An 8,490-nucleotide genomic window follows, 5' to 3' on the forward strand; every position below is an offset into this window, starting at 1 on the left:
GCTTACTTTAATCCAGATACTACCTTCACACCGACCCTGATCCTGAACTAGACTCTGAGCCTTACCTGACCCTTACCTTCACTCTGACTTTACCATGACACTGACTCCAGCCTTGACCCTATCTAACCAGACACCCTATCAAGCTGACATTCTCTCTGAAATACATACACACTTTCCCTTATCCCAACACTGATAACGACTCTCTCTCTGACCCTAACCCTGTTGGTGACCATCATCTGACCTTGACCCTTACTCTGACCCTCATGCTCACTCAGATCTGACCTTCACCCTAAATCTGACCCTGATCTTCTCCCTGAACTTCACTCTCAAACTCACCATTTCTGTAACCTTAACCCTTATCCTCACACATACACTAACTCAGAATCTCCCATTCTGCACTTTACCCTAACAATGATCTTCAGCTTCACACTAACCTTATCTCTGATCATTAACCTCACATTGCCACTTACCCTGATTCTGGCCCCTTTTGCCCTTTCCCAAATCCAGACACTCACCTTCAGCGTACATCTGACTCTGACCCTCATCTGAGTCTGAAACCTACCCCCACATTGACCTTGACTCTGTTGATCACTCTGACAATTATTCCAACCCTCACCCTTATCCTTAACCTGAACTTGACCCTAACCCTGGTCCTTCCCTGATCCTGATCCTCAACCTCATGTTAATCTTACTCTGATGCTAACCCTGAGACTTATTCTAACCCTGACCCGTTACACAGATCCTGACTCACAATGACCATGATTCTCATTATAATAATCAACTGTGCTGACCCCATATTAAACCTGACCCTAAATCACCATGACCTAAACCTAACATCCTCACCCTCACCATGACCTTATCCTTCACTGTGCCCCTGATGTCTGCCTTCACACTGATCCTGACGCGGACCTTCACCCCAAATCTGACTCTGACACTTGCTGGGCACCTCACCCTTACAGTGACCCTAACCATTACCACGACCTGGACCCCAACCTAGAACTTTACCATCACATTCAACCTGACCTTGTACTTGGCCTTAAAACTCACCTGACCCTCACCCTCACTCACACCCTACTCCTTACCATTGTCCCGACACTGGCCATCTCACAGACGGCCTCAACTTTGTTCTGACCCTCAGCATGTCTCTGATTCTGCATTTGACCCTGACCCTCACTTTCAGCTTGACCCTTTACCTGTCCTAGTCCTTCTCCCTGGCCTTCAGCTTGATTTTGATGCTCACTTTTGCTCTGTTGCTAACCCTGAGGCTGGACCTGAACCTCACCCTCACCCTAACACTAACACTCTTACTTTCACAGTGGCACATTGTGACACTGGCCCTTACCTTGACTGTGAGCCTTTCTTTGACCCTCATCTGAACCTGATCTTCACCCTGACCCTCAGCTGACTTGACACCAACCAACAGTATGAACCTTACCCTTATCATGATATGACCTTCACCCTGACCATCAGATTCTCACCCTGTCCATGACCCTTATCTTCAATCTGACTCTGACCCTGATTCATAGTCAGATAATTTAGCCCTTATTTGGCCTCCCTCTGACCCTGCTTCTCACAGTGAACCCGAGTAACCTTAATTCTCAGCCCGAGCTTGTCACCCTGACACTGGCCATCACAGTACACTCACCCTCACTCTGACTCTGACCTCTACCTTCACTCTGACAATAAACTCTTCACTCACCATGACCCTTGTTTTGACCCTGACACACACTTTGACCCTGATTCTGAACCTGCAACCATACCTAATCTTTTCTGTGACTCACACTCACACTCACCATGACAATGACCCTGACCCTTACCCTCAGCCTGTCTGTGATCCTCTCCTTGACACAGAGCTTGGTCCTGACCCTCATTATTAACTTCACCCTGACCTGAACCCTACCCTCACCCTGAGCCTGACCGAGCCCGACTCAGACCTTGATACTGACCCTGACCCCTATTACGACCTGGCCCTGACGTGAGCCTTGCCATCACCAAGATGAGTTTGAATATGAAATCTTGTACATTTACACTCTAGTTTTATCTAGATTCCTTGTAAGTCAAGATAGGAGTGTACTTTTGAGAATTATGTATACTTCTGAACTTGCTTACAGTTGCTTTCAAATATGTTACTTTTATTTGTGTTAATATGGTCTACCTCAAAGTAAGAAAGTGCAGCTGAGAAGAATGTGTGGTTTTCATTGATTTGTCTCAGATAGAGCCTGGGTTCAACTCTGTTGATTCTAACAGTCATTAAGAATTTTCTTATATATACACAAAAAAAGAACCCCAAAACGAAACAAAAACAGAAACAACAACAAAAAAGAATTTTCTTTATAGACAAGCTTGATTTCTTCTTTACAGTTTGTCTTGTCTGTACACATATATGCAATTTATTTGCTTTAACTTGCAGTAAGAAATTACTGATGGGAACAAGGTGTACATCTGCGCTCATTTTCACATACACAGCTTGGGCTATCTTGCTCTAACTCATAGGAAGAAACAGCAGTTGAGATGAAGCGCATTTGAGTTTTTGTTTTTGTTTTTCCTCACATAAATCTTACACATGTCTAAGTTTAGGCAAACAAGAAGTCATACTGAAAAAAATTCATGTTGGTGCAAATTGGCTCAGCCTCAGACTTTCCTTTCATAAGAAAGTCCTTGTTGCTCCTTAGTGTAAACTGAGAGAAACATAAGGACAGCAAAACGCATTCATTTCAAAGCACATTTTTAGTTAAAAAAAAAAAAAGATATAAAACACTGTTTACAAATCATCATTTTAAATGACCTCTTATTTAAATGATCAGTGATTTAAAATATGCAAATGAATTTGGATGATAATACATAAGTATTTGTATTTGCCTTCTCCAAAACTTTAATTAACATGAGATAATGCTCACATATACACACACAAAAGTACCTGGATTGTTTTTAACTTTCTGTCCTCTAGGTGTCACTTTTGTCTACAGAAAAAGTAATGGTGACTTCAACTAAAGCTAATAATTAGCGTAGACAGTTGATTATAGTGAGTAGAATTATAGAGAGAGCTTCTACTTGATTTTCTATTTGTTTATTTTTAAAAGTTGCAGCACTTCATTCACATCATAAATGTAATATGATCTATATATTGTTTTGCTTAATAAACTAACAGATTACATTTTAAACCTATCATTATAAACTTCAAATTATTACCTGATTCTGTGTCTCTGTATTCACAAAAATACCCAGAGAAATGGCCTTGCTTTCTAACAACACCCAATTTAGAGCAAATACTCACTTCTTTAGACCTTCCCCAAATCACCCAACAAAAGACCAAATTCTATAGTAGGTACTTTCTAACAGTCTCTTACTTAAGACACTCTCTGGTACTCCAGTGCTATGCATTCTCCCTGCAATCAGTAATAAGGCTAATTTATTCAATCACAGGTATGTTGCCAGGAATCAGCTTGGCCAGGGTTAGAATACCTTGTTTCTTTGCTATTTCAAAAATGTTAAAATAACAGGATATAAATACTTACTATTAAAAAAAAAAGCAGGATGGTTTTAAACTTTCTGTCCTCTGAGTATCCTTTATGTCTAGAGAAAAAAAGGACGGGTTGCTTGCTTTAATTAAAGATACGACTTAATATAAATCCTGATTACACTAGGTATAGGGATTTCACAGATATACAGATCTATACGTAGGACAATTGTATTTTAAAGCTATTGTCAGAAACTTTAAATTATCACCTATTTATATGTTTGTATACCAATGTATGCATAAATTCATACAAGTAAATGTATGTCAACAGACCCATTACTAAAATTTGTAACATAAATAATGTTTCAAAGGAATTAATTAGAGTTTAGGGATTTCATGTGCAAATTACTGAATTATTTTATGCCCGGATCAACAAAGGTTCCTTTTGTCACCAATTTATTGTTAATGCTCAATGCTTATGCACACCCTTCAACTGTTCTTTTGAGATCCCCTCGAGTAGCCCTGACTTATTTTTGTTAATGTTTTAAAATGCCGTCGCACACTTTAATTCACCCCTAAAATGTGGACCACAGTTCCAACAGGTGGAGACGCTGAGAGCGTGCGCTTCTGGCACCGAAGCATCACCTTTTGAGTTGCTCCTTTCTTGAAAGAACAGGTTATCACAATGTGGTATTTATCTGGGCCCCCGACCCTGTGCCGTTCTTCCTTTGAGGAAAGAGAGAGATGGCAACAGAGATCCCTGCTAACCCCTGTCTTCGCTGGGCCGTGTCAGCGGCAGGCGCTCCCTGGGGCTGCCGAGGGCTCCCTTGAACTTGAACTTTGCCAACAGCAATTTGGTAGCCGAGGAACCTGGAATAGTCAAAGCATGCGCTATAGTCGCACAGGGAACTTTCCCCTAATGGTCAGTAACTGGCATGGTCAAGAGCATTTCCCAGCATCGGGGAGTCCTGACCAGCCCAGGTTTTGAGTAAAGTGTGCAGAAGCCTGGGCTCCTCTCTGCAAACTTTTGCCAAGGACGGCAGTACCGCCTGCTTGCGAGTATGCGCATGCGTTGAGGAGCATTGGGAAGATGACTTAGGCCAAAAGAATTAAGTTGCAATAGGATGCTGGGTAGTGTAAAACTTGCAGTCCATCACTGGCTAGGATTATTCGGGTAAGCAGAGAGGTCTGTTGCAGCTCTCTCCCTTTCCCCAAGGTGGGAAATGGGTGAGAGGCAGAGTTGGGACCCCAGATAGACCGTGGAAATCCAACCACTTGTCCCTTTAAGAAAGGGTCACCCTTGCAGAATTAGGACAAAACGTTAGGGTCCCAGAAAGCGTTGGTCTTATCTATTTGAAAGCTAATAGTATTTAGGGCGATGGGAATTTCAAGGGGTTTTGAGAACTTTGTTAATTTTAAAGATTCCGTTAATTCTCTGGATTGTTCTTGAGGATTTGTAGGTGATAAGGACAGTGCAGTTTCTGTGTAAAAGTACTTAATCACAGTAAGAGTAAAATAAGTGTCTCAGTCATTAGAGGGGTCAGTGGGAATTCCCCTGGTGGGAAAACAAAACCAAGCACTCCCCCACCCCACCCCCCAGCCCAGGTATAGCTATAATTCTCCAGCAAGGAAAAATTTAGATGCACTATGACAATCAATACACAGTGAACTGAACGTATCTCTAATTCACTGCAAAAAGTATTTGTATGAAGTCCATTTGGAGATGCTTAAAGGCCCCGGGCCTTTATTTCCTGTCCATGGCCCACCTGGACAGTTTAATCTGGATTGTACAGTCGGCAGGTAAGACTTGCTTTGGAAACAACCTTGGTGCCTACACTGGTGTTGGTTTAATATTGCTGTTGGTTTATCTTTGCTTTATGGGTAATGTCGTGAAGAATTGTTGTTAAAGTCCATTTTCAAGTGTTTTGGCATAATCAGCCATCCAGAAACATAATGGGCATCCTAAGTTGAATTGGAGAGTAGTTTCTGACATTCTTTGAATTTCTCCAAGACTTTTCTTGCCTAATGATTGTAAGAGTATTTATCTAGGTTAAAATGTTTTTTTTTTTTTTTTAACATAGTAGTGGTCAGCTGAAGCAATACGTGAGAATCTAGGTCTTTGACTTTTTATTTCATTTTATTTTTGTGTGCTGCTGCTTCTTTTTTTTTTTTTTCTTAATAGAGGTACTAAGCATTGAACCCAGGACCTTGTGCATGCTAAGCATGGGCTCTGCCCCTAAGCTATACCCTCCCTGACTTTTTATTTTTTATTATAGCTTTTTTCTTAGGTAATAACAAAATGTCTAAAAGTTCTTTAATGTGTTGTCCAATTTATTTAGGTTTTTCAAGGTTAGAAACACCTTTATTTCTAAATAACTGAATTTGTGAACTACTCAAAAGCACATTTACTATCAGTATGAATATTTGCACTTTTATTTTCTGTGAGCTGGCAACCCTGAATGAGGACAATTATCCTAGTCAATCTGAACTGATTCAATTTTTGGAAATTGTCAATGTCTAAAGGATGGCTTTAACTTTAGCATTTTAAACTTTGAACAAATTAGGTCAAGGCTATCCAAGGGAATTGCTGAGGAAAGGGTTGAAGAGTATGCAAAAAGCATGAGCATTAATAGTTAACCAACAGTTAGCAGTTGGTGACAAAAAGGAACTTCTGTTGATCTCAGCATAAAATAATAAGTTGTTTTACACAAAAGGCCCAAATTCTAATTTCACTTTTTTGGCACATTACTTGTGTAACAAACTGAAGCAAAAGATATGTACCTTTTTTGTATGCATCAAGACATACATAGATATAAAACACAGAAATAGGTACTAACTTAAAGTTTTAAACTATAGATTTAAAATATAATTGTCAGTATACTAAATGATACATCATCTTAAATTTATTATGTAAATGAAGTGTACAACTTTTAAAAATAAACAAAAAGAAAATCATCTCTTATGCATATACCTATGTCTGCAATGCCTGTACCCAAATAATCACATATGAACACCAAGTACTAAGCACTTCCTTTTTTTTTTTTAATTTTTTTTGGGTGGGGATTAGGTTTATTTATTTATTTAATTATTTTAATGGAGGTATTGGGGATTGAATCCAGGACTTCGTGCATGCTAGGCACACACTCTACCACTAAGCTATACCCTCCCTTCGCAAGTACTTTCTTTAATTACTCATTCTTTTCTTTTTTCTCTAGGCATAAGAGATACCTAGAAGACAGAAAGTTAAAAACTGTGTAGGTCATTTTCTTATGAGCATTTATCTCAGATTAATTAAAAGCTTTGAGAAGGCAAATACGTATATGTATTACTAATCAAAAGTATTTCCATACTTTTTAATCCATGGACATTTTAAAAACAAAGGGTCAATTAAAAGTTATTTAGTAAAAAAAGAAAGTTATTTAGTAAACAGTAATTTTAATCTTTTTTTCCTCTGAATAAGAATCTGCTTTTTAAAGTACTGTGCTGTCTTTATGCTTATCTTGCTTTACTCTGAAAAGCAATATGGAGTTATTTTTGAGAAGGATGTCTGAGATGGAGCTTGTTTAAATGGATTCTTTTCACTACTACTACTTCCTCTCTTGCTCATTTGCTGTACCTTGAAGTAAGAATGTGCCTTTGAGATGAACATCCATGCTTGTACGCATCCTAGTTCAAAGAAGCACTAAGGGGTTTCTTTTGAGAGAAATGTCTAAGATTGAGCTTCTGTGCACTAATACGAATTTTCTCACCTCTGTTTGCCTATGCTGAGATGTATATGAGATTTATATCATCAAAAAAACCCTTCAGAAGCTCACATTCATCTCCACTGCATTTTCTTCCTGTGAGTTAGAACAAGATGAGAAGACTCTAAGCCATACATGTGAAAATGAGTTCATATTTATACACCATTCTCTACAGTAACTTCTTATTGTCAGTTAAATCAAGTATCATTGGAAATAATACTCGTGTGAACAGGCAAGCGGTAAACACGAAATCAGACGTTAATCTCTAAAGAAAATTCTTACTGATTGTTAGAATTAACCCATGCTTCTTCTGAGGCAAATCAATCAGAACCACACATTCTAAAAAGCAGACCATATTAACATAAATCAAAGCAGCACATCTGAAAACACACAGTACAAGTGTAAGCCAGTTCAGAATTGTACATGGTTCTCAAAACTATGTTCTTACTGCTAGTTATAAGAAATCTACATGAAACTAGTATTTTCAGTAACAGAGTGAGGTTAAGGATCAGATAAAGGTCAGGGTGAGGGTCAGGTTCACAGTCAGGCCCAGGGTTATGATGAGTGTCAGTGTGAGGTTCAAGTTAAGGGTCAGAGTTCAGTCAGGAAGAGAGTCACACTGAGTGTCTAGGTCAAAGTCAGGGTCAGGATCTTGGTGAGGGTCGGGTTCAGAATCTGAGTTTTTTTGTGTTAGGGTGAGAATTAGGGTCAGATTCAGAGGGAACATGAGGAAAATGCTTAGGATTATCATTAAGATAAGTTCAAGGTCAGCATGAGGACTCCAGTCAGGTTCAGGGACATGGTAAGGGTCAGGGTGAGAGTCAGATTTCGGATCATGGTGACGGTGAAGGAGGGGGTCAGAGAAGTTTCAGGGTCAAAATTAGAATCAGATTCAGCCTCAGGGTCAGGGCTAGTGTATGACAAGTTCTATGTGAGGGTGAAGGTGAGAATCAGCACAGTCAAGGTAGGATCAGGGTCAGAGTCTGGATCAGAGTATCAGGCTCAGGGACATGGTGAAGATCAGACGCAGGTTTCGGAGAAAGATCAGGGAAAGGATTCAGTTCAGCTTCAAGCTGAAGGTCAGGTAAAGGTGAGGGTGTAGGTCAGAGTCAAGGTAAGTATAAGGGTGAAGATCACCTTCACTTTAGGGGTGGTTTGCTTGCAGGATAGATAAAAACCCTATTCCTTGGAGGGGCATTATTTATTTGCACAGAAAGCCAACAGCTGCTTCCTGGTCCTCCACATCCTTTCCTGTCCAATTCACTACTTCAGGTCTTTGGAAGGACTTAC

The sequence above is a fragment of the Camelus dromedarius genome, chromosome 17 (assembly GCF_036321535.1).
Source record: "Camelus dromedarius isolate mCamDro1 chromosome 17, mCamDro1.pat, whole genome shotgun sequence".
In the NCBI taxonomy this organism is placed as follows: Eukaryota; Metazoa; Chordata; class Mammalia; order Artiodactyla; family Camelidae; genus Camelus; species Camelus dromedarius.